The sequence below is a fragment of the Lipophrys pholis genome (genome assembly GCF_963383615.2).
Source record: "Lipophrys pholis genome assembly, chromosome: 11".
NCBI lineage: Eukaryota > Metazoa > Chordata > Actinopteri > Blenniiformes > Blenniidae > Lipophrys > Lipophrys pholis.
Genome location: NC_137631.1, coordinates 26,054,973 through 26,081,731, shown reverse-complemented (window position 1 = coordinate 26,081,731; position 26,759 = coordinate 26,054,973). Strand labels below are relative to the sequence as shown.

The 26,759-nt window shown below is 39.8% G+C and overlaps 1 protein-coding gene across 1 annotated transcript in view; it reads right to left on the bottom strand.

The window, feature by feature from the left end:
* The window catches only part of tspan9a (tetraspanin 9a), a 182,603-nt gene extending 169,634 nt beyond the window's left edge, over positions 1-12,969 (bottom strand). Inside the window, exon 1 of the mRNA XM_080476015.1 lies at positions 12,758-12,969. The gene's annotated coding sequence lies outside the window, so the exon portion shown is untranslated. The remainder of the gene's footprint in view (positions 1-12,757) is intronic.
* Positions 12,970-26,759: the final 13,790 nt, after the last annotated feature.

Sequence of the window (26,759 nt, the reverse complement as noted above, 5' to 3'; positions counted from 1 at the left end):
CCTGCGCAGAACAGCAGCCCGACTCCGCCGCAAAGCCAACCATCGGAGAAAAACTGTGGTCAGCTGTGGAAACTGAGGCTGACAGAAGGACCATTGTTCAAAAGTCTGGACTCGACAGCAGAGTGACATATCGTACGTGAAACCAGTTATTATGATTAAGCTGTAGTCTGTTTTGGTAAACTTGAATGTTTAAACTGTGCATTGATTCATCTTGCTTTACCCAACTGAGAGGCGGAGTCAAGAATGAAGCATATATTCTTGAAATTAATTAGAGTAGGGGTGTCAATCATATGACTGGCCAGAAGGTCCAATCCAGCATGCTGGATGACTTTGTAAAGTGGTAATCCAGAACCTGAGCCCTTTAAAACTGATTAATCAACTATTTTTATTTATATATATATATTTTTTTTAGTTTACACTGTGATCACAATAACTTGTCAAAATCTAGAACTGATCTTTAATGTAGACACGTTTTCTACATCTGAGTAGTAATCCTGATCACTTGAACTGACTCACCACATAATACAAACTCAAGGGTGCCCCTGCTGGTCAAATGAATACATTACAGTGAATGTCATAATTTGTTACAGCTGGCAAACTTCATCTCGCGGGCTGGTTTGGACTTACTGGCAGACCAGTTCTGGACAGCAGGCCGTACGTTTGACGCCCCTGGTCTAGAGCTTATTGACGCAGGATTGAGTTCACAAGTGATGGGAAAAAAATCATGGAGGCCTGAAAAATCTGAAGAGAAAATCTATGCACTCAAGGTGCATGCAAGCTCTCCACTGAACTGAACCAGAACTCTTCTTCCTATAATGCGAGAGTACCACTCTGCCATCATCTGGCCTCTTTTACAGAGATTACCAGGAAAACCCAAATATAGATAAAATAGATATTAAGAAATCTAACAATGTTCAATAAAATAAATAATACCGGAATAACTGTGTGTCTTCACTTTTGCTGGAGTTCATGGTGATAATGAAAATCAAATACCCCCTAATATACAATTAGGCATGTCTTCCTGCCACAGAGCCAATTTCACACTCATGGGAAATCCCTAATAACTCAAACAGCCAGCGCAGCAGTCAGAAGGAATTCATAAACCTGCCCTAACAGGCTATTTATTATGATCGCTGATGGTAATGATGTCAAAGGTGTACCTTGTTTTCTGACTAGGATAACGGATGGACAATAATATCCCCCTGGAAAGATAATTAGATGGCATATTACAAGAAGGAAGTGTAAAGCATCACTGCTGTAATTCATCATAACTCTGAGAAAAGTTGGATCTTATTTAGTGCCAATTAAGAGATCCCAAAGCAGAAACTGCTTCAACCCTCCTGTCTAGAATGTCTAAAGGAGAGAAATCTGTGTACTTTAATCCGTGAACTTTCACTTCAGGACATTCACACAGTTCACGCAACTGGATGTGGCAACTATTCTGTCTTCTTCTCTCCAGAGAGGACAACAGAAATGACGGACACTTCACCCAGTGTCCTTCACTTTCACAAAAGGCACTTTCAGTCATTTCACTCCTCTCGTCTGAAGCTCCCATCCTGAAGCTGGAAACTGATTTGCAAGTGAGCCGAGTGTAAGAAGGCCTTTTCAGCATGTGTGCTCAGGGTCCGTCTGATTTGCATGTTAAACAGGACCTCTCAAAATATGTGAATGCGTGTGTCAAGCAGGCCGAGGGCAAGAGCAGGGAGGTCTGCTGTTACCGCCCTCCAGTGGCGTTTAGAGAGAAAAGCAAAGCCAGACGATTGTGGGTCACACAACGAATGCCAAACAGCTCGTGGGCCAGAACTGAAATGCAGGACCGCCTGGTAAGCATCGCACACCGGCCTGCGGCCCCAAAGCTGTGCAGGAATGTGTAACATGTGCTTTTCCCATCACAAAAGACGTAAGAAGTAAAAGTGAGTCTTTTTGCATAAGAATAGCTTCAATATAAAATCAGACAGAGACATTGTGGTTCTGGTTCTCCTCACATGAGACAATCCAATCCTGGAGCTGCATAGAGATACACAGATACCACTTATATAAAGGACCGATACTGGCACTGATTGAGTGCCATTAAGCCTAATAAATACTGAGAAGTCTTTGCGTTGTGTGAGCGCCAACAGTGCACACACCTCCAACTTTTATGAGTATCGAACTCAATATCTGATAATCGGTGCATCCCCAGAGCCGCAGTTAAATCTCACAATAAACGTTAATATCTTAACCTCACCCTCCTTTAATTGGTAGGCTACGACAAATTTTCCCATTTCATTCATTTTCCTGAGTGCATATATATTGCCAGGGAAACAGTGGATGAATGGATGAATCTTCACAATCAGATATTTTCCTACAGTAAGGTTTGTGTAACATATAATGCAGTGAGATTTTCAGAAAGTTTCAGAAGCGGCAAAGGTATTTTAAAACCAAACGTGTCCAGTATCATCCGATGCAACTTTTTACAATCTGCACCACAGTTTGCTTTTTCTCTGGATATCCACCGCTCCGAATGTCCTTGGCAAAAGGCTTGAGCAGCTTTTTAACTGTTTTTACATTTCTATTCTCCTCAACAAAACGCGCGCATGGAGGGTTCGTCTAGATTGAGCATTAAAAGTGAGATTTGTTGTGCTACGTCTGGCTTTGTTTTGTTCTTTCCCTGCATGCCCGGCTGGAGAATCTCATTTCGCTACAACAATGTGGAGCCGGCGCTAGTTACTCAACACATTACGCTGGTTCATTGCCCTCTATCAGAAATGCATCACTTCCTCTCACAGAAGCACTCGCATTAAGATATTTTAGTGGATTCCGATAAAATAAAAATAAAAAAAGACAGCGAGGTATCCGCTTCTTTAGTCTGAAGCCTCAGAAAACATGTGAACACACAAATTCCATTTACTTGGTCGTTGCCTCTGGGTTTGGATTCAAGGTCTCCGTGACACAATCATGCCCAGAAGTTTATTAAAAACCAAATTGTCATTCTTTTTTTCTTTTCAAAGTAGAGTGGCTAGTGGACGGTTTGAAAAAAGCAACTTGACATTCAATGAAGTTTAATTAATTGCTTCTTTTCAAAGGTTAGCTTCGTCTTATTAGGTTGAACGGGATCTGAAATAACATCCAAAAATCAACCACACACGCAGGAATTTTTAAACATGAAACATTAATCAGGATGTACTTTAATTAAGCAGTTAGGCTGAAGTGAAGTTGTTTTTTTTCTTTTGGAATTTTAATGACTTTTTACCTTGATTTTAAGAGGTTAAAATGTTGAAAATTCTCATTTCTCTCTGGAACATCGTGATGTGAGCCGAGACCTGCGGAGCCACACAACTGCCCCTACACAAACAATAAATACTTCAAGTATCCATTGTCTAAATATGAATAACACAGAAGGAAATTAGGGAAACAGTATCACCATCTTAAAATAACAGGATACAGTTAAATATAAACTCAAATCAACCTCAAGAGAACGCATTCAATTTCCCCCAAGGTTTTTTTTTTTTTTCTTACAGGATGTCAACATCAATCTAAATGACATGATCAAATATCACACCGGTGACTCACCTTGATATGAAAAGGTTGCAGGAAGTGTCTCCTTCAGGTTTGAGTGACACGACTCTGCCTCGGAGGTCGGAGGTTAGAGGATGTGCAAGCTCGGGATTTGTTTTTGGCAAAACAATGCCTTCAGCCCGCTGGGTAAATAAACAAGCTCTCATGCGATCTGAAAATTTCTTGTTTACCTTGCTGAATAGTTGCACTGACTCTCTTCCTCATATAATATACTCAACTGGACATTGTTTTTGGTTGCAGCAATGGGTGGTCTCAAGATAAGATTGTCTCCAAGCAAATCAATGTGTGTGACTCTTCATCCAAATAAGAAGTGTAATGTCGGTTTCCCATGTTCTGTACTCGTTTCTGGACAAACCATGAATGTACTTAAATATATAAATGTTCCATTCAAAACCAGATTAAATCACTGGATCACCGGAGTCATCCAACTTCCTTGCTTAAGAACCGAGAACTAAGTGTGGCGTTAATCTGTAATACAGTTATTCATTGACTTCATATTGTTGATTGAACATTATCCTCTCGTCATCATGGACATAAAATATCTGGCAGTATCATCTCATCCCTGCAAAAATGGGTTTTTCATGATGGCCCATCTGCTAGTGAAGCTTCAGTGATTAAAGTCAGACGACAGTATTTTCTCAACATCGATAATCTGCAGAAAAACAATGCTTAACTTTTCTCAAACGAAAAAACAATCAAAATGCTCTTTTTATAACCTTTAATTGTTTATTAAACTGTTGCTAAATACCTGTCTTACAGATGGTTAGATCATGGTTGATCTAACATACTTTTTATTGGAGGGATGTCGGTGTCATCGACACTAATACTTTTTATGAAATATCCTTTCAACGTCTCACGTGTTGTCTGGGTTTCACGGTGAGTAAAATATGAATTTATAAGAATGACATATTATTGCATTCTGTTTTATGTGCAGCATCCTCACCTGTTTAAGAGTAATGACAGTATTTTCAGAGACACTAAAACCTTGTTACTTAGAAGAGAGAGACAGATGTGTGTGAGGTCAGATGTGAAGAGCCCTCGGTTCAAATTATAGGAGATGAAAGGGCTGCACATGTTATTTCTTCATATGTTGAGCTTGTCATCACGAATATAGAAACGTCACTGACAGAAGCAGACGTTCCACAGATTGAATGGAGCAAAATAAAGTCAGCTTGCCGTGTGGCTTCAGATACCACAGCAAGTTCAGCGAACATCACAGCCAATACATTTTACGCCCATATGGGATCGTTTTATCTGTCAGTAAAATGTTAAAACGGCATTTTTATTTCCAGTCTGAATGACAAAGATTTTCCCACAAACTTAAATTTAGAGCAGGTACAGTATTCATTTTGGATGTCGCGTTGTGCACTTTGCTTCAAACACTTGATTGAGCATCCTTGTTTGCTGAAGCATGATGCATCATAACATGAGTGGAAATTGTGGTTTCTTCATATTCATAAACCAAAAGTGGCTCATTTAGGCTAACAACTGATTGAGTGGTATTTTAATCTTTCAGCTGAATCACCAACTACTTTGAACAGTCCCTAGAATTGTAACTACTCTGCAATGCTGTTAATAACAAATTGCTGATGAATTGAGCCAGTCCGACCTGATCCTCTCCGCACATTCATTACATAAGTCTAATGGGTTCCAGGTATATTTGGAAACAAAGCAATGTGCCAGTCACTGCCAGCTTTCTCCATACATTAAAACTTACGGATTATAAATAACAGGTTCAAAACAAAGTATGCCCACACCATCATGCGTCTGAGCCGGAGAGGATCGCGTTTAAAGACTTGAATTGCCACGATGAAGTCTCAATCCAAGACGCACCGGGCCGTGGAGCGACGCACAAAAGGTGCTTTTGATTAGAGCGCTGGCATGAGGCAGCAGTAGCGCTGGACCTGCTTCGCCAATGAGCCTCCCTGATGTACGATTTATCACAGCAGGTTCAAAGCCGGTAACAAATTTGCTCTTTTAGGATCCTTTTTTTTTTTTAGACTTAGACTTTGCTTTATTTATCCCTTGGGATGTTCCAGCAGCTTAATAGAAGAGGAGCAGCACACAGAGGATAACAAAGATGAGTTACAGAAAAAAAAGGTAATTCACCTTAACTTAACTAAATATAGAAATGGCAAAAAGAATTAGACTCCTAGCAAAATAAAGTACAAAATATAGTACAAAAAAATAAGATAATATAAACTCTTAACTCTTAATTAGACTCCTAGCAAAATATAGTACAAAAAATATAAAATAATATAAACTCTTACCCAACCTTGACTTAGCTAGATATAGAAATGGCAAAAAGAGTAAATAAAACTCCTACCTAGTGTGGTGACAAACATTTAGAGCACAACACAGGACAGAAGAAACTACCCCCCCCCCCCCACCCTTGCCTGTGAGTCCTTTAATGCACATAACAGGGTGCTTTACTGCAACCCAAAATTGAGGCAAAACTAAAGCAACTCGCAATGAAGGTCTTTCTGATTATAAATAAATGTGTTGTGATGACTCGTGAAGAAAAGCTGTCAAGGATGATGTTATGGTGACTATCATTTTATGCTTCAGCATGTTTTACGCTTCTGTGACTTACTATGAAAGCGGGTGAACTGAAGAGTGAGATGAGTCACAGTGGGGGGTCTGGCAGAAAGTTTGATGTCAAGGATTACTGGTTTTGGTAAAAACTTAGTAGCGGTTTGTGGATGGCAAGGCTTTCGTCTGCCGCCTCTAATTGGACGGGCACAGTTGAAGAAGTTGTGTTTTCATTGAGATTTCAAAGTGCAGCGTCACAAAAGGACTTAAACAAATCTCAAAGGGATACAAACGAAAAACGTGTTTAGATAGGTGTTAAAGTTTAAGACTAAAGCTCAATCTGCTCTTATTTCAAAGTGTATCCTTGTGCGAAAAACATAAAACGGTGAAAAATAAAATATTGGGAACATGCTGTCGTGTTGGCAGCAGTGGTCGAGGAAATAAATGACACATGTGTAAGCAGAGGTTGCCACAGTAATTGGGAGCTGCCTTTGGTTGTTACCACTCACTCAGAGCAACAAGCGGCTGAATTACAGCACTCGGCATTACATCACACATCATTTGCAGTGTTCGGCATACCTCGAATGTCGCAGACTGTTCTACTTTTTTTTTTTTAATAAATCTTTCCTTATTCACTCCTTGAATTTCCATTACAAAAAGCGAGCCGTTACCAGTAGAGAATTACAGAAAGAGGATTAGACAGATTTCCACAGAAATGATTGATGCCACCCACCGTCACATTCAGTAGTAAAGTATTTGTTCCACAATATTCCATCACTGCTTCTGGTCATTCATAACTGCCAAGTCCAAGTAAGCTGCTGCACAATGAGCCACAAAAACCGTAAACATCAGCATCATTGTATTATATTACAGTGCCCACAGCTGCTGTTGTGTGATGGAGTTTTCTTTTTTGCAGGTTTTTGTGAATCGTTTCAAGGTACACACACACACACACACACGCACATGCACACACCGATGAGCAAAGAGGCCATGTGCAATTATTCATGTTGATGTAGTTAAATGGTTCTTATTTGACATGCATTGGTTCTTATATGAAGCAGGAAGTGCCTGTGATGGACAAATACCAGAGAAACTTCAAAAGCAAGCTCAGGTAATGTATTTTAAAACTGCAATACCTTAAGTATTTCTCAAAGTTACGACTCCTGGGCTTTGTCTCGTCAACTAAGCATGGCATTGAATTTGCCGTCACTTTTTAAGCCGTATTGAATATATAAGCCAATGGTGTCAAACATAAGGTCCGTGGGCCAAACCCAGCCTTCAAGAGGCTCCAATCAAACCAGGAAAACTGTAAATATTGATTTATTTATTTATTTTTTTAAACTAATTTCTTAGAAAGTAGTGGACACAACATCAAACTGAGACCTGAGCTGAAATATCAGCGATGCTGCCATTAAAGATAGCAAACTGCACTGGCCTCAGAGCCGTGCTGTCAAGGTGAGTTTGTAAACACATACATAATGCAACAGCTATAGGAGAAGTTTTAATGGTTATTTCACTGTATTTAGCACCAGAAGGTTTGATTAACATCGGCTTTAGGTTGAGATTATGGTCATTTTCCATAGTAATTGTTTGGTTTTGTGAAAATAGAGAGATTTTCCTCCTGTATACTTTGTGCCACAACAAAATAAACCTTTACATTTTCAAATTCAAAGGTTACTATGGCGCTATTTTACTCAAGATGTATGTGTCCCTGAACGAAAATGTGTAAGACACCCCTGCTATAAACGTTTGAAATCTGAGACGTTATACTTAGACATGACGTGTGCTCACATAGTCCACTATCAGAATCGTTCTTACAGCCACTGGAGCCACCGCTTGTACTTAATGGTCAAAATGGTCTGGGGCAGAGTAATAACTCAGCTACGATCAATATGAATTTTTTAAAAAGGCTTTAAAGTAACAAAGTACGGATAAAAAGCAACGCAGTCCCATCAAAAATGCTACACATACATATTACATAATGTTATAATAATAAGGTCCGTCCACTTCAAAAGGAAGCTCTGGACCGCAGCTGTGAGCTCAGTTATAACCGGCACCGTGGAACTTATAGCGCTGGTTAAGACTGAAATAGAATTGGTTCATAGCTGGAGAAATTGATGTCATTCATTGTCAAAAATGTCATTAACTACAACCATGTGTATTTCTCTTCTGTATTACTGTATAAATCTTGAAATTCCCTGTACAAAAAACAAAACAAAAAACACACACATTTGTTTACCTTCTAACAAATTTCCAACTGTTTATATACTGGAGTGATATTTTGTGTAGTCGTGTAATTAATCCTGTCGGGAAATCAACCTTCAAAATCACTGAAGCGTCAAAGCTTGAAAGTAAAAATCATCGATTGGTCGGATGTAAAAGATTCCCCCAACCGGCACATACAATTGGGAGGTGTCGACAGAGGCTGTAGCTGCGTGGGCCAACAGAGGAGGAAGTCCTGTGAGCTAGAGCAAACAAATCCATTGTTTGAAATCCCGCTCGGCTCTGAAAGAAAACTGCATGATACCATGTGAAAACAGAGCAGATGGCAGCGGTTATTACCACACTTCCACATGCACGGGAAACGTGGCCCGCATGGCAGATAGTCTGACCAGTCATATCCAGAGTTTGTGGTGGTGAAATTTAACAAACACCAGATTAAAGTCGGGGAGCAGGTGAGCCAACGTAGCCTCAATCAGAATGATACCATGAAAACATTATTAATATCCTGCCAGTCTCACACATTCATTCATGATGTCCTTTTTTTTTTTTCCGGTGCACCTCTAACCCGAGCAGACGCGACCCTGACTTGACGGTAAACAACTGCCCATCATTCACACAGCAAGGTCAAAATATAGGCACAGAATGTGAAGCCTGCAGGATATTTGTGGCCGACAGTTGGATATCCGATCTGCATCTCACGAATGCAACAGCTTTGAGTCGAGCAAAAATGGGAAGTCTCGAAATAAGGGAGGCTGCACTGCCACAACATTGGGGGTCGGAGTGACTCGGGGCACATGCTGGTCAGCAGCACGGAGGCCGCGATATCTCACGCAGACAAAGAGCCGAGCTCTCCCTGTTGCTGATTGGCCTGCAGGGCTGTGGTTAGAGAGGCAGAGTGGTAAATGTTGATATAGCAGCACAGCTCCTCCATTGTGAGGTCGTTTATGTATGCGATCTGCCCAGCACCAACGGTCCGGCCCCCTCGCCACCACAGAATGGGAACGTTCATGAAGGCAGGGAACAGTGACTCGCGCTCTGCGGTGACTTTGTGCGGCAGAGAAAAGCCGAGGAAGTAAACACGGTCGGAGGCTGACATGGCTGCTTTTGTTCGCCGGCCACAGAGAATCAGCCAGTGTGTCCCAGAGGGGGAAGAAAAAAAAAAAAAAACTCTTCACAAAGGTTGCAATTGTTATGGGATGAAAATAGTCAGAGATAAAACTAACTTTGATGTCTGTGACTGTATGTTAGTTTCACTGTGTAAACACCGAGGAGGTGATCACGAAGAGGAGGAGCTGAAACCACAAACCTCTTTCTTCGCTGGAACTTTTTTCCGGACTATAAAGACACTTCTTTTTTCACACGCTTTGATCCTACCGGCTTAAACAATGAGGCTAAACTATGGATTGTTACGGGTGAACGAGCTTCATGCCGATAATACACGGGCGATGCGTTCATGTGCATCACGTAACTCCGCCCTGCTTGCACTCCTGGGCTGACCAATCGTCCTCAGAGGAAAATCTCCTCTCCTCAGAATCACAATCAGTAAATGCTATCAATTAAGATAAAACTCAGTGTTTGTGTATTTTTGCAGTACTTCATTGGCCGTCTCTACCTCTACCCCTCTCTCCCCCTCACATCTGTCCGACGACGCACCTATACTGTACATGTACAAATGTTTTTGTTTTTTTCATTTTTAAATTTGGTGGGTAGTATTGGAGGCTGTGATTGGTCAGTAATCACCTTATTTGTGTCACAATCTGCTTCTGACAACATGAGTCAGAAATACCAATTGTGAGTTGCATTTATTTATCTTGTTTGTCCTGAAACATTAGGCCAGAGGGCAGGGGCAGAAATAGAAAACAAGAAAAGCATTTGTGGGATGAGCAGCAGAGCATGTACGAGTCGGTGTGTAATAACACAAAGTAATGCAGTGTGAACGCAGACCACCGTGTTGTCATTGTGGTTGTGTATGCTTGTTTCACACACTGCTTAGTCTCTTGTTAGTTACATGAATAGATAGTTAAACTGGCAATAAGTCGTCTTTCTTCAAACTTCAATCATCAATTGCAGAATAAACCATTTGGCCTTTGCAGGGAAGATATGCCTTTTTTTTTTTTTATGGGCACAACCCACACAGTCATCTCTGCTGCTCATTCCATGAATGCATGGTCCTTTCCACTACAACACCATTAAACAGGAAATTCAACAAGCTTTGCAATCGTATGTGGTTGATTACAACACTTCCTTACTTATCATGCAGTTTGTAGCAGTGTTTTATCAGGAGGCGATGACCCTGTGCCATGAGGGAAGGAGGAATGCGAGGTCCTGCTTTCCTCCCTCCAATGCACCGAAATAGATCGGACATGAGGTGAAAAGAAGCTGCTGTTTTGATAAGTTCCCCTCAGAGTTCTGTGTTGAGATCGAGGTGGAGCATTTCTTTCACTGTGGGTTTAATACTTCTGCTGTGGGAGATATTGAATCCCTAAAGAAACAAGGCAATAAAGTAAATGAGGCATTTTTAGTTATAATCAAACAATAGAAAATGATGAAGACGACACAAGCAACCATTTAAAGCAGGGGAATCAAACTCATTTTAGTTCAGGAGCAACATACGACCCAATTTCACCTCGAGCAGGCCGGACCGGTAAAATAGTGCCAGAAAAACTTTTAAATTGAAAGTTTGAAGTTTTCCCGATGATGAGAATGTCTCTATTTCCCCCAAAATCAAACAAATGTTTAGGAAAATTACTACAAGCTCAACTTAAAGCCAATTATAAATAAAACTTCTGCTGCAAAATACATTGAAAAGTCCAGAAACTGTCTCTTATCGTTGTTACATTATGCATGAATTTACAAACTCACTGGCTTTGAGGCTAGTTTGTTAGTTTTCATGGCAGCATCATGAATACCTCCGCTCGGGTCTCAGTGCTGTGTTGTGTCCGCTACTCTTCAGAAATCAGTTTTTTTCTATTATTAAATCTACCATCTTTGAAATTTCAACCATTTGCGTGGTGGTTTGACGGACCGGATTAGAGTCTCTTGCGGGCTGGTTCTGTCCCTAGGGCCTTATGCTTGGCGCCGATGATATATAGTTTGATCGAACAGATAAACCCTGGCTTTTAATAATACAAAACTAAAAACTTTTTTTTTTTTTTTAAATCACTTTCAGCCAAAACTGGAGCTAAAAATAACAGCTCTTATTGATATTCAAGGGGGGAAAATGCTTCACTTCTCAGGGATGAACTTTAAGGCTCACACAGTATGTGCTTAGAGAAACAGCACAAAGTAAACAGAATGGACAATCGGTGTTGGATGAGGTTATTGTTGAACACAGCAGGCATGTATCAGAGCAGCTTTTCATTCAGCTGTTACCTCTGACTCTTGATTCTTGGCGTTCCTTCTAAGTTACATCATAAACCCATAAGTGTTGCTCCAGAATGTGTCACTTGTACACAGGAAAAAGTTGCCACATGAAAAGAAATGAGCCAATAAGAGAGTTTTTTTTTCCTCCAGAATTCCTCAAGTGTGAGATTACTATTGCAACAGCACATCATCAGTAGGGGAAAACGAACCTGTCACACAATGGTCTAAACCTAGCTCACGTTCCCTAATAAACCATTATTTAAATTATTTGTTCAATCTATTTTCCAAACAGAACATAGCTAGCTGGAACAAACACATATAATCTAACTAAGTAGTGACTTTTCTCAGTGCTCATTGATTAAACTCACAAACAAACATTAACGTATATCTATTGGGAAAAAAATAATATATTATATATATATATATATATATATATATATATATATATATATATATATATATATATATATGAATTTAATACCTGAAGTGGCTAAATTATAAAAATTTGCTTAATTAAGCTTAATTGAAACCAGGTGACGACTTTCCCTGTAGAGAACATGCAAACTTCATAAAGAAATGCCCTCAGCTGGGCTCCAACCACTTTCTCTCTGTGAGGCAAGCACACCACAGCACAGTGCAACCATAAATCACATAAAATAAGATTTAAAACATTTGTGGGACTTGGAAAAAAAAAAAAGGCTGAAACAAGTATTTAAGTTTCATTATAGAATGTGTTGGCATGTGACAAACTTCTGACAGCTTGCCGAAAGAAAAAATAAGTACCCAGTCATGATGAAATATGTTTAAAATTAGACCGTTATGGGGGATTATAACCCCATCAGGAGTTAATAAAAGAGTGGAACCACCGAAGCTTTAAAATTGATTTCCACAGACACACTGTGATAACTTAATATTTCCCAAAAGCAGTTAGAAATACCCTCAGGTCTGTTTGAATGAGAAAGACTGAAGTTTCTCTTGTAGAAATCGTAAAAGAAATTACGCACGGTGGGACTTGGGATTAAGTTTGCCTGGAGCCACAAACGTGTAAACAAAATGTAAACAAGAGTAAACAACATCTTACCTGTTCAACAGTTCCTGCTCAGTTCGGAGCTGAAAACTTCCCGAGAAAGACGCAACTTCAACTTCAACAAGCGCAACTTCAACTTTTTGCGCTTAAAAAAGGAAAAAGGAGAAAAAACAAAATGTTGGTATACTCCGCTTCAGTCCTGCAGGAGGAAAAAAGAAGCTGTCCTGAAGATTAGACACTTCCTATCAACTTTCTGTGTCCGCTCTGAGACGCGAGGATGAATTAGGGGCTGAGTTAGTTTTAGTGGGAGGTGGAGGAGGAATGAAGTTTGAGGAAGGATAATGGCCTGTTACTGACTCCTACAGGCGTGTCCGAGTCTGAGCTTTCTTCTGCTGCAGCCCTGGAAAACCCAACATGTCTCATTTATTAAAAAAAACAAAAAAAACCTCATGGGTCCAAATTTATATCAGTTTGTCAGCTGTTTGTTCCGACTGAATGTAAATAAATCTAATCAAACTTTGTCATTATGAGTCGATGTTAATGTGGACACTGCTGCATTTCATACCTCTTATCTCTTAGTCCAAAATGATGTAAAGTATGTAAAGTAAAACCAGAGTTCTGGCATTGCTGGTACCGATACCATGCCGATACTTCGAACAGCGCTCCAAGTCAAAACATGAAAAAATATAAACACATATAAAAGAAATACAAACACACTTAAAATATAAACACCTTAAAAGAAATATCACCAGACAAAACATTAAAACAAATATTAATAGATTCTGATATAAACACATTTAAAAGAAATTTTAAAAAAAATCTTCACTAGCGAGAGGGAAAAGTATGTTCACGTTCCATATAAAGGAGAATTAAAAATATATATATAAAAAAAATAAATATATATATATATATATATGTACTGTATATAGTGCCAAGAGGATTGTTTATTTTTGAGTTACGTAAAATAAGAACTGATATACAACATAGATGTGTTTCTGGTCTGAGAGTTAACTAAAAGTGTATAGCTCGCTGTTAACTTTCAAAAAGCTGTAAAATGCGTGAGGGAAAGGGAACGTCAGCACAAAAATACTGATGATTAATCATCATTATTCTTGTGCTATATTCTTAAGATATTTGTGGTTTGTTTTTTTTGTTTTTTTTATCTTTTGTTGTTTTTGGTTTGTAAATATTACAACATTATAGAATTTGTATAATAGGCATAAAAAAGTCACTGGTTCCAGCCTATTCCTTTCCTTGCTCATGTAAAGTGAACAGTACTTGGTTGAGATTGTATTTTCTATGTGTGATAATGTGTTATTTATTTATTCATTCATTCATTCATTGTAGCCAACCATCCATAAGAGTAATAAGGACATAATTAGTGTGGTGAGCTTTCATTTTGATGAAGAAAAAACACAATTATCTGATCACTTCAATTAAATAAGTATTCATGTGAGAATTGCTTCAAAACTTGTACTAAGGTTTTGGTATTGATCACATCACTGGTTCAGTCATGCGAATCATAAGACTGTTCCGTCATATTCAACTGAATTAATTGGCAGCAATAAAGAAACTAATGCAGTTGTGAGTGTTCATATGTCCAAATCAGAAGCCTCCACGATGTTTCCTCCTGCTGCCGTGTGTGTAATTAACAGATAAGAGTGAGCAGCAAAGATGGAGCGGGGGAAAAAAACAACCTGTCGGCTCAGCGTCTTCCTTTGGGAATGTTTTACTTGACTGCAACTGAATCAACAAAATGCACATATACACCGTCTTCAACTCTGTTTCTGGTTTGAAGCGTGGTATGAATAGAAGGCGAAACACAAGGGGAATACTCTACGCATCCGTCTATCTGCAGTATAGTTACTGGAAAACTAACTTTTGTGTTGCCTTTAAATGTCCCACTCAATAAAGCCAGATTATTGTTGTTATTGCTATTATAGTGTTGCTGTGACACATTACCTGAGCTGTCAGTCTGACTGGCTCATTCATTAATCTGAGGTAAAGTTACATCAGTCGGTTGGAGGAAGATGCTCGACGATGCGGATGTTAGTGACACTTCAATAAAAGAAGAGAGGAAAACAAACATACAGAGAGGAGCAGACAGCTGTAATCTAATGTTTCTATGGTTTGTAGACAGAAATCAAGACTGTTACAAATGCAGGAATAGGAACAAAAAGGAGCGGTGAAATAAAAAAATAATAAAGAAAATTTAATTTGTGCTGTTTGGTGCAATTGCTGAGAGTGGAGTGCAGAGTGCATAGATGTATACAGATAATGAGAGATTTTATTGCACATGCAGTATGTTTCCCCCCCGCGCTCTGACCGTTCAGTGTCTAAAGAAAGTTGGGTGGTTTTAGCGAACAGCACTCCGTGGCACCGATTAGTTTTGTGACAAGACAAGATTATCTATATGGCACAACAATCGCTTTACGAGGCACACAACAGTGCACAACAAATAAAAGAACACAGATACATTAAGACAAAGCAAATAAGAAAACCGTGAACGGGGAAAAGCCTGAGCAAATAATAATGTTTCAAGGTTTTAAACTTTAAACAATTTTCTAAAACAAAATGACAACCATCTCAACATAAAGCCCATTTTAATGAAACCTTCTGGTGCAAAATATGATGAAATGTCAAGAAAACCTTTAGTCTATGGTTCATGGCAGCATTAGCGATATCTCAGCTCGGGTCTCAGTGTTGTGTCCGCTACTGTTAAGAAATTAGTTTTTTTTTTTAAAATTATGTTTTCTTTGAGATTTTCACAATTTGCTTGGTATTTTGGCCAGATTGGAGCCTCTTATGTTTGACACCTTTGGATTATAAGATGATTCACCTTATTTCTTCTGACTATGAAAGTAAACCTCTTCCTGAGGGGGTTTGGATGGTTCATAATTCTATAAGTATATCTGAGATGTATTTAGATCCATTCAGTGCTTTATAAACAAGTATTAAGATTTTGAAGTCGATACAGACAACACTGTAGAATTTAATTAAAGTTACTTTTTTGAGGATGAGGTGTAATTGCATTTGTATCTACAGTGCATGTCTAATTTCCTTTTTTTTTTTTTTTAATTCAGAGCTCGAAACGATGACAATGTTCCTACAAACCTCACAAAAGTCCATACACAAATAAAATACAAAAAACAGTGTCTCACTCATGTAAACTTATTTGGGTGGTGTCTTTGTTGTGTTCGTAACTATGCTACTCTCTCATCTGTCATGGTAATTGGGAAAACACAATAAACAAGAAGAATTGTTATTACTTAAAAAAAAACAACAACAAAAGAAACACTGTCACTTTTGGGTGATCTTAAAAGCACCATAATCATGGTTAGTTTTCTGTAAAGAACAGAAGAACGTTGCATCTGAGGGTTGGAAACCTAACCTCATCCCTCAAACTAAGTGTCTTTGGATTTGCCTGCTGACATGATTACAGCTCTATTAGCTGAGACGAATTTAAAAGACATGATCATTACGCTGCGCACACGCGTCGGCTGATGGATGGCGTCGATTGAGCAGCGAGCCGACTGCATGTGTTTAAACTTGTAATGACAGCGTAGTTCGAAGCTCTTCTCCCTGCCGATCTTTCAGTGCTTTTAGCATTCAGGAGCAACACTATAATGTTTAATCTTTATTTATTTTCATTGTCCAGCAAATAGATGAAAAGCTCAATGCAGATCATTTGTTGAGGGCATGATTCTTGGGCTGTTTTCAAGTGAAAATGCAAAACTTCTTTGGTGTCTTAAGGGTCTGCACACATGACACTGGTGCTCAGAGCACTTTTTGAGCACGGCTCCCAAGGTGGAACATTTCGAAAAAGCTCCAACTCCGTCCATCCCCCCCACCCCCCCCCCCACCCCCCCCCCCAAAAAAAAAGAAAATTAAAAAAAGGATTTTTAAATACTGCTAAATTCAGTATTACTGGCTTGTTATTATGTGTAGAGAAACTGGGCATTCATTGTTTGCCTTATGCATCACTTTGATACCAAAATTATGCAGGTTTTATCATGAAAAATATCTTTAAATCGAGGTTTTACTCCCAGAATTCTCATCGTACAGCTTATAAACACTCCCAGTCCGAGTTTGCTCAGGCATCCCGGGTCAGACGTGACACCCTAAAGAGTGCGCGCAGGTATGACCGCTAATTTGCATCACAGCAGGAGTCATCATTTGCCTCTAATTTGGCCTCTTGTCTCAGAAGCAGTAATATAAACAGCACTGAAGAGAAGCACAGGTGGAGCATGCTGGGCTAATGACTTGATGGCCAGTACGGGATTTAAGTTGGAACAGAGCCAGACCGGCACTAATTACAGTACCTGCATGCCCAGGGTGATCAGTGAGTCCTGTCATACAGCTCACTCTCCGCAATAACAAAGATGACCATGCGGAGCAAGGCATGCTGGGTGAAAGTACAGGATTCACTTTTGAGAAAAACCAGACGTCAACATGTTTTTCTCTCTACACATCATTTAAGTTTCTAACTAAATATGTGACATTCAACACGGGAATTGCGAAATAATTCATAATACCATGTAGCGTAAGTTCACTGCAAATACACTGTCTAGGTTGTGAAGAGTGTAGTATTACACAATCAGAGAAACTCAGAAAAGCACTTGTGCAATATCATTATCCTTATGTAGCTCATCATTATGATGATTGATGTCAATTAGATGGCAATCGTCTCCCAAATTGTCTGTAATTGCATCACTGCGTGCAGTATCAAATAGAAAATCCTAGAACCAAACGGCGTGTAGTTTATGTCTGCACGCTCAATAACAATGCGAATGTGCACAGCAGTTCGGAAAATATAAGCAAACATCAGAGCAGACGTGGGCAAAGACCTTTGCTTTTTACCTGATTGACTTAATTTAATTATAAACTGTGAATAAAATGAAAATTGAAGAATCCCTGCATGCAATGCAGCTTTGTTTTTTAAATCAGTCAATACAAAGTAGTAGTTTGTGCTCAGAGGTGTTTATTTGGCTGTCTTGGCCATGTTGGATCAACCTGCAAAGCCACAGTGAAAAAGGAAATCATGATGTTATTGAGTTTTTAACCAGATGTGGACATTTAAGTAACTTTTAGCTGAACTGAAGGTAAAGCTTTTGTGTAGAGTTTCAGTCGTGACTGACAATTCGAAAATGCTCCAGAAACTTAGTGATAGAAGTTGAACAATACAATTAAATCACCAGTAGCTGTGTGTTTTAAAAACATCGGACTATTTTTCTTATCGTCTCTCTTCCTGAATCACACAGGCTTCTAGAAACATTCATTAGATTACTAGGACCTCAGACACAGTTAAATTGTCTTCATCTGATCCAATTAGGTGAAGACAATTAAATTGGAGTCAGTTCTGGTCCAATCAGGGTGTGTTTATTGTTGTAGCTGCCGGGCCCTTTGCTCTGACTGGTGGCTCGAGCAGGTGGAAAGTGTTTTTATCAGCTCTGTCAGAACGCAGACGAGAGCGGCGAACTTCGACAAACTGAGCTCAGGCACCGGGGACCTCACAAAAGCTTTACTCACGCCGACTATCCATCTTAATTCTGTTTAAAAGACACAGAGCCGCATTTTAATAGACCGAGCGTTTGATGAGTGAATAATAGGCGTGTGGGTTACAAAGGGGATTAACAGTGTGTGCTTTGAGAGAAGTACTCGTGACCCGATACCCATGCTTGATAATTTTGGGTTTGTGTAAAAAGAAGCGACATACATATGTAAACAAAAAAGGGTATGTGGTGTTTATGGGGAGATTCCTCCACACCACAGCACCTCGTCCTTTCTTCTGTATGTGCTTTATCTGAGGTAGTAGCAAGAAGTAGTACCTTCAGATCCTTTGCAAAATATAACAAAACATGCAAACTCAAGGAATGGAACTGAGTATTTTCATTAAGGCCGTAGTAAATCGTTCTTCTGCACATGCTCATTTGCTGGACAATAAGAACAATGTTTGCGTCCAGAGTGTCATGGCTCCCAGTCCATATTCTCCTGGGACTTCGTGGTTTTATAGTTGACAGTCTCCGTAATAACAATCCAACTTGGTCGTCTGTCCACACGAATGTCTGTGCACTTGCCAAAAGAAGAAAGAGCTTAGATTAGGTGTGTCGAACATATTTTAGTTCAGGGGTTAAATACAACCCGATTTCGTCTTGAGTGCGCCGGACTGGTAAAAAAGTGCACAGAATATATGTGATGAAAATATTTTTATATATTTATTCATTAAAAACTGCTATAATCTCAACATAATGCCAATTTTAATAAAACCTTGTGCTGCAAAATACAATGAAATGTCTTAAAATCTTCTGTACCTGCTGTATTATTCATGTATTTGCGATCTCACCTTGACTTTGAGGCGAGTTTGTTAGCAACAAGATAACGAGCTTTCATTTGAAAATGGTACGTTTTCTTTGAAAAGAAATTTCAATTTGCTTGGCTAAGCCGGATTAGAGCCTCTTGTGGGTCAGTTTTTGACACCTCTGATCAATAGTGTGCTTGCAAAAATAAACTGAAAGGGCACGCTCTCATTTTGTTTAACAAAGCATTGCACTGATCATCTTGGACGACTGTCACAACCCCCAGCTGACACATTCCTCCCTCGCAACAAGAACAGAGTGATCAGCTGCCAACTGCTCACAGCAGGGTGGCATACGAATCAATGGGTCAATAGCCAATCACCACCTTTTGTCACTGAAGTGTCCCACTGTGAGATGGGGACAAAGCCGCAGCTGGGTGCAGGACATTTTTAGGCCTCCACCACGGTACGTGGCAACAAGCCTCCCAGAAGTGCCATTGTCCTAATAAATGATGTCAGGCATGAAAAGAACAAGATGCTTCATACTTCTCAACCAGCGATGCAGATCTCACACAGAGAAGAAGAAAACGTCACTTTTCGGGAAAAAATGCAATGTTATTTTCATCCTTTTTTCTACTCTGTGCTCATATGTCAAAGTGTCTCCCGCTAGGGAGTGACGGCCTCGAGCGCTCCCTGCGTAGTTAAACCTTCACTCTAACTGTTGATTGCTGGGTGGAAGAGGGCTTTGTTTTATGACTGAAAATTGCAACAGGGACCTCGACATGGCAGCTCATATAATATCCTAAATAGCTCTGCTCGTATTGCGTTACGTTCTGCCTTTTCCAGGTTTTAACATCCAGCGGGTTTGTGAACAAGGCCCTTCCGAAGCTCCCAGTGTGGGAAGCTACTTTAAAAGCTATTACAGTGACACACGTCGCACGGCTACACAAATCACTCATCCAGGTCACAAATGAAGCTCGATAGAAGTGAAAACTGAGAACCTCCACACACACCTCTGGGTTTTAAAACATGTGTAGTCGACATTAACCAAACCAATGCTTTCTAATGCATGCAATAAAAGATGAGTTACAGCAGCTGACAGATTAACAGCGAATCGCTCACTTCTAATAGAGAACAAACAGTGTTTCCAAAACGAGCTGTAAATGAGCGTGTATCTCATTCTTTTATTCACAGGAATTGGCAGCCGCGAAGACCAGCTTGAGGGGTCAAGGACATCGATCCCGTTGTGACAAACTGCTGATAAATTCTTCAACTGGTCCGTGATTATGCAAAAAACGAAGGACGAAAAGTTTTTTTAAATTATGCGATGCAGCTGCCTCTGCTCCCTCTGCCATTGACCAACTCCTGTTTGGTTTTCATCACTTTACTGGACCACCTGCTCAGATCCGACATGAGGAAGCCAACCGAGCCGACTAAAGGCAAAAAAATAAAAAATTACTTTGTGACAACCGAGGTGGCTGTATAACTGGAATAACTCCCAGTGTGCAGAAAAGAACCATATAATAATACCTATATGTGGTAGCTTTCTACATTTACTGTACACTGCCTGAATTTTACCAGGGGTTTGTTTGCATGTTCGTCCCAGGCCTAGATTTTCTCAGTTCTAATGTCATCTCATAGGTGAGCCTTTGGCCCCATTTACACGTCAACGCTTTGAAGACAATGTCCATTTACATCGAAATGGTTGGGCCACTGGAGGGTGCTGTTTGTTTCTCTTTGCCGCCCCTTCGCCAAAAATAAATATGAATGAATGGAGCAGCACTAACCTATAAGTACGAATGTGCGTGTGTGTCTCTTGGTTTAAAAGAAATGGTCTGGCTCCATATCCAGGATGCACCCTGCCTTCACCTGTAGTGGGATGAGATTCACTCCAGCATCCTGTGGTAAATGGATTTCACTTGTATAGGAGTTTTCCCACCGCTCGAGCCACAAAAGCACATCCATCCATTCAGACACACACACAAATTGAGGTGCCAGCCATGCACAGCACTCAATCCATCCATTGGGAGCAGTTTGGGGGGGGGGGGGGGGGGGGGGGTTCAGTGTCTTGCTCAAGGGTACTTCAACAGGGGTAGATGGGAAATCGAATCAGCAATTTTCTGATTGCGAGATGACCGCAGCCTACCAATGACCCTAATATGGATAAAATGGATGTACGACTTTCTGAAAAGCCTCACATAGTTAATATCCATAAGGGGCTTGTAAGCTCAAAGTAGCCTGATTGTCCCAGAAAGTTATTTCCAGGCATCAAAACCGCCCACAAAAAACCAACAAGCCACAAATGGCATACAGACATATGAAACACATACTAAAAACCTGAATCCTCTCAGGGATTCCTAGGCCCTAGGATTCAAGGTGCTAAAAGCCATATAAAAGGGAGAAATCTCATCAAGCCAACATGTCTTATCATTGCTGCTGTTCTCTATTGTTTTGTTTGCAGTTATATCTTTTATGAGTACTTTCCTGAAGTTACTAAAATACTGGGCCGTGTGTGAGTGAGATTAGAAAGAGGGAAGTGGCAAGATCTCAAATCACTTTTGAGAAACAACTACACCAAGGGCGTAAATAAGACAGGAATGAGTTCCCAGCCCTCCTGGTGGGATCAACAACAAGAATGTGTTAGGGACAATGGCTTGCTGTATTATTCACGACATAGTGGAGCTGCTTTCTCTTCCGTTCATAATGAATCAGACTTTTGAAACCCGACGTATCGCTGACATTCCAAAATCACAATTCTCAGATGGGAAATGCAACCCTATAACTGTATGGCTGTATTCGTTCCCTTCTTTTATCTTCTTTCAATGCTTCTTGCACAGCCTCCCATCACTGAAGTGGAAGGAAAACTAGTTTTTCTGCACATGCGTGAGCAGATGGACAATAACAACATTGTTTTCCTCCAGAGTGTCATGACTCCCAGACCATATTCTCCTGAGACTTGGTAGTTTTATAGTTTTTATAGGTTTTTAGAATCACAGCAATCACGGTATGTCTAGACAAATGTACTCGCCATTGTTAATGTTTTTAGTGTATTGTTCTAAAAAGTGTGTGTGTGTGTGCGTAGTTTAATTACAAAATCAAACAACAGCGCCAACTCATGGCGTGGCAGGCTAGATACATCGCTTTCAGCATTTCCATGTAGAAAGACATCATTTTCAAAACTTTGCTGTGTTAACAGAAAATGTTGAACTGAGATTGCAGGACATTTACCTGAAATAGGTGAGTTCTATGCTTTCATAGTTTGTAATCAATGAATGATGACAATAAAGCAGAACTATTAAACGAATGGTATGCAGGCCAAAACTGGTCCACCAGTCTTTTCAATAGACATAAATTGAATTAGCAGGTCAACGTTAACTTTATTTTTTCAATAGGAATAAGTGCTTTTAATTTATTAGAGAAGATCACAGTTTTAGGAGTAAACTTAACGACAATTGAAGCACCATTATCAAAGATCACATCTTCCATCTGATTTGCTAAATGAAGCACAAAGTCAACATTTTTAGATATTAGAGGAAATGTATACATTTTATTTTATACATTTTCAGTCAACTTTATGTTCTGGGTTTCATGTGTAAATTCTCCTGAGCAGATTTCCTCTTGGGCCTCTTCCACTGTGAAAAATGTCTCTGAAAACACAACAGGAATCCGATATAAAATCTGATCTCTGTCAGAAGGCATCCACCATAAAATCCAGAGGGTGTCTGACCAGGGAGACTTTTAATGGTGTGAACGCTTGCACATTGTAGTTACAGTGGGAAATGGGACTCTGTGGTGTTTCCAGTGGAGCAGTAATTAGGTTGTCAAGAAAGCGAAAGTCAGAAGAAAAGAAAAAGTGGTGAGCACACAAGAGTTTAGTGCCGCATGTGTGTTATGACATGAAGGCTGCCTTCCCTCCCGACTAATTAGGAGTTATAACACACTGTACTCATGGCAAATCTCATCATCAAACTCAGACGTGTCAACCATAAGACCCGTGGGCCAAAACTGGCCTGCAAGAGGCTCTAGTCCGGCCAAGCCACCAAGGAAATTGTAAACATTTTATAGAAAACTTTGATTTTTATTTTTTAAATATAAGTTTTTTTACAAGTGGTGGACACAACACACCACTGAGACCCGAGATGAGATATCACCATGAAAGCTACCTTGTCGCTATCAAACGAGGCGAGTTGATAAACATAAATAATACAAATACAGCTCTAGTAGACATTTTTTTGGACATTTCACTGTGTTTGGCAGACGGAGTTATCATTAAAACTGGCTTTACGTTGGGATTGTAGTCATTTTTGGGAGTAATTGTTTGCTTTTGCAAAAATATAGATATTCACATCACATATACTAAAGTAAATTTAAAGGTTATCATGGTATCAATGAGTTTGACATCGCTGATCTTTTTTTTTTTAATTCCTGCTCGTCTAGTCATACAGAGAACTGGAAACAACAGGAGAAGTTAAAAACATTGGTAATCAAATACAAATTAACATATGTACTGTATGTGTTTGTTTTCTTTCCATTATACGTCAGCCGCCCAATCTAACAAATGAAACATTTTGAAAAGCCAGAGCAGAAAATGTTCATTCTTAACGCTCATTGAAGTCGTTCAAGCTGCTGGACTGCTGTGACAGGCATGTGGCTCCTCCAGGCCGTGGAGATCAGTGGTAGTCACACAGCTGCTCTCCATTTGTGCCCCGCCAGTCAGAAAATGTCTGAATGCACAGTGGTGCAGCACTGAGGCTCAGTCAGTTTGTCTGAGATCTCCAGATCTGAATTCGACCCAGGAGAAAATAAATATGGTATCCGTGCCATGAAGGCACACAATTATAACCCTGCTCCTAACTAATTGAGCAGATCATAAAAGTAAAGTGCGATAGAACAGTGACTCTGGAACAACTCTGACACCACTGCTGCAAGACATCGCTTTAATTTCAGGATCTCATTTAAGGATGGTTCATCTGTGGGACTTCTGTGGTCAAATCCCAATGTTGCACTTGAACAGGATGACAGAAATGAACACACGCACGCGTACACAAAGCAGATCTCTCAAGATAATCATTCATTTGCTTCTAAGTCTACATTGCTAATTACTATGCAGTCATGGAAAACCAAACACGCAAAACGTCTGTGCAGAAATCAACCCAAGATTTTATGAAGGCTGACGTGTTCAACGTGCTGAACAGCCCTATACACATTGTTTTTGTGTTTTTGTTTCGCATTTACATGGCAAGGGTTTGAAAGCGACGTCCATTTACACGGAAATTCCAGAAACATTAAAAACAATATAGTTTTTTTGTCATGAAACCATGCACACACGTGTGCAGAGAACAAAAGACTACGAGTACAGGGACCTTGGTATGCACAGACGACCGAGTTGGATTGTTACTCTGGGTGACTGTCAACTATAAAACTATCAAGTTCCAGTAGAGTATGGACTGGGAGTCATGACACTCTGGAGGCTGCCATTGTTGTTATTATCCATCTACCAAACACAGCAGTTTCCATGTTGGGTAAACTGGCCCTAAAAACCCCCAAAACGCAACAAAAGTTCTCTATTTTCACTTGAGAACATTTCAGTCGTTCCGCCTGTCCCAGCTTAGGGCCCCGATGACGAGTAGCTCGAGTGTGCAGGATAAGGAACATCTGAAAGCCAGCCATCTGGAATACAAGAATGTACCTTGGCAGCCGTGCTCCACTAATCACCCTCTGTAAACATACAGTAGTGTATATGGAAGCCATAATGAGTCTGTTCGCTGGAGCCGGAGGATGGCAGAGCACATTCTCCTTGTCTCCGATGCAGATGGCATAGCTAGATAATAAGTTGTCAGAGCTTGCCGCGGGGACCAAGCTGTTTAGATTAAGGTCTCACATAGCTATTACGCTCCTGAGACTTTTAAGAGAGGAATACTCGTGTAAGGTAATGATTCAGGTTTTCAGGCTGCAACAAATCATCTGAACTTTTGTCACATCGCATGGCTAGCAATCTTTTCCAATGTTTCTCCACTGTAGAACCCTCCCTGAGTTATGACCTCTCAGTTAATCATCGCAGAGCACAAAGCGACCTATAATAGCATTATAATGGTACATATACATTATCTGGTGCCTGGAAATACACTGCAGTATTCACCTAAAGAGATATTGATTCAGAATGTGGGTGCTCAACTAAAAAGAAATCGGATGAGGGTTAATGGACAGAGCCAAGATGAACAATAAAACTATGATTCAAAAGCTCTAAATCGATTATGGGATAGAGAACAACTCATCCACAGCTAATTCCAGTCACAAAATTTGATCTTCAGCAAGACTACAAAATGAATTTCACTTACACTTGAATGCCATAAATGAACAGTAGTAGAACCGAAAGGCCCCCCCTTTATCTAACTTTAGGGCCTGACTTACTGAAGGTACGATAACCAGCACACACACACACCTGTGTGAAAGCTAAAAGAACAACAACAAAAGCAAACATGCAAAATCCACACAAAAAGAAAGAAAATCATATTAAATGTCTTTTAAATAGTCTCAAAACCTTAAAAACGTGAAATGTTTACTTCCTTACATATGAACTACTCATCTGATACTGTACCTTTGGCCCCACTTCCACTTTGTGTAAAACAGAAGAGCAAACATCAAGAAACCTTCTCAAACGCGGACAAACTCAGGCGAAAGAGCATTTTGCTTGTGTGTGTCAGGGGAAGCATGAAAGTGGTCAGGAGCTCTTGGTACAGTAACTGCAGTCATTCGATGGAGCATCAGCAGGTGGTGTTGAGATGAGCCCTCATAACAGCCGAGCCAATCGTCACCTCTTCCCCCTTTTCATAACGGTTTGCTTCCCGGCCATGACAAACTGTCAGCCTGATAATGGGCTGAGAGCAAAGTCCAGAGGCTTATTTCTCCCACAAGATATCGGCACAAATATACAGAAGCTCAAAATGCGTATGTATTTTGGCAGGCATGGATAATGTCTTTTTTGTCTTTTTTTTTTAGTTGAATGCCAGAGACTTAGATTATCATTGCACAGAATGGTTTTGCTGGAATTAGATGGAATTAAAGAAATTTCAACAATAAATAATCACATTTTAACATGTTTTAAACTGTTTTTTAGAGATATGACCACATACAATTGGCTTCAAGCAAATGTAATATACTATAACTAACGCCTGCATGACCATTTTATTTGTGAAAGCCTTATCTACATCAAAACAGCTCTCGTGTGTGTTTGCTGGGCATCCAGCCAAGATGGAACTGTTCTAGTTTACACCTGAATTGCATTGAAAGAGCCTTTCCTCATCAACATATTGAACTCGCCACCGAAATTTGATCTTCAAGACCTCATTAAACAGTATGGAAATTATATTATATTTGTGCAAATGTATATATTCATTTTAAAAAACATTGTGAAAAAGGCGTACACCAAATTCGAGCAACACATTCAATGTGCATCAGATATCCCTGCATGTATCCAATGCATATGTTGGAGTTAAGCTGTGTTTGCATTACTAATAATCGAATGCAGGAGTAGACCTCATTTGTGGATGAGTCATTGCATGTCTGACACAATTAACCAAAAGTATACAAAGTAAGAAAACCAATATAAAATTACTTATTTTGTAAAAGGATTATAATCCTTTTTAAAATTATTCAACACATATCAATGGAACAATGATGACTCATTGAATAAACACAAGATTAAAAACATACACACCCCATTTCATGGGTGCATGAATGGGTGAATATGGCAAACAGTGT